The following is a 1,151-nucleotide window of genomic DNA, read 5'->3' as shown; positions in this document are numbered from 1 at the left end:
GCCTGCATATGCAAATTAACCGCCATCTTTGTTGGGTTAATTTGCATACTCATCCTGATTGGCTGGTTGGCATAGCAGAGTGACACCAATTTGCATGTTTTTCTTTTATTAATGTAGATTGTATACTCGAAACCTATTTCATTTTATTAACCAATGTTACCCCCAATAAATTCAATAAAAATTTAAAAAGAAAAGTAAAACTCTAATTACATATCACAACATCTTACAGAAGGAAATGGGTCTGGTTGCAGCTTGTTCTCAAATGGGGAAACTGAGGCAATCAGCTATGAATTGCAGATCAGAGGCCATCCAGTGAGTCAGTAATGGGACCTGGAACCAATCCCAGAAATGGGTTTCCTGAGGATAGTTACAAAGCATAGTCAAATCTCATTTAGTCTTAGGAGATTTTCTTAAAAAATGTGCCCACTTTCTCTACATTAACATCAGTTTGAAAGCCATCTATCAAAGAAAGGCCCTGGACTCATCCACTGGTGACAGAGGTTATTGAAATAAACACCATAAGACCAGTGATGATAATCCCTCTGAAATAAGTTTCTCTTCCCAGAGCTCTTTCATGGAGCCTCAAGTGTTAAGGAATAAGATGAGCCATAACTCCACATCCCACTACAAAGACAGATGTCATGGAAAAGTGCTAAAGGATGACCCATCTGCACACAGATGGAAACGCCACAACCATCACTGACCACACACACACTCACTAAAGATAAAAAGGTTCTTTGTCCTCACCTTCACTTACCTCCAAGGTACAGAGTACATACTCGCCAAATACTAATTAGATCAGACCCTTACTCCCTCTCGCTCACCATTCTACCACTATTTTTTAAAAAATAAATCTTTATTGTTCAGATTATTACAGTTGTTCCTCTTTTTCCCCCCATAGTTCCCCTCCACCCAGTTCCCACCCCACCCTCTGCCCTTACCCCCCTACTGTCCTCATCCATAGGTGTACGATTTTTGTTCAGTATCTTCCCACACACCCCACACCCCTTTCCCCCCGAGAATTGTCAGTCCACTCCCTTTCTATGCCCCTGATTCTATTATATTTACCAGTTTACTCTGTTCATCAGATTTTTATTCACTTGATTTTTAGATTCACTTGTTGATAGATGTGTATTTGTTGTTCATAATTT

Source organism: Myotis brandtii, unplaced genomic scaffold (assembly GCF_000412655.1).
Source record: "Myotis brandtii unplaced genomic scaffold, ASM41265v1 scaffold1229, whole genome shotgun sequence".
NCBI classification, from domain to species: Eukaryota; Metazoa; Chordata; class Mammalia; order Chiroptera; family Vespertilionidae; genus Myotis; species Myotis brandtii.
This window is presented reverse-complemented; position numbering follows the sequence as displayed.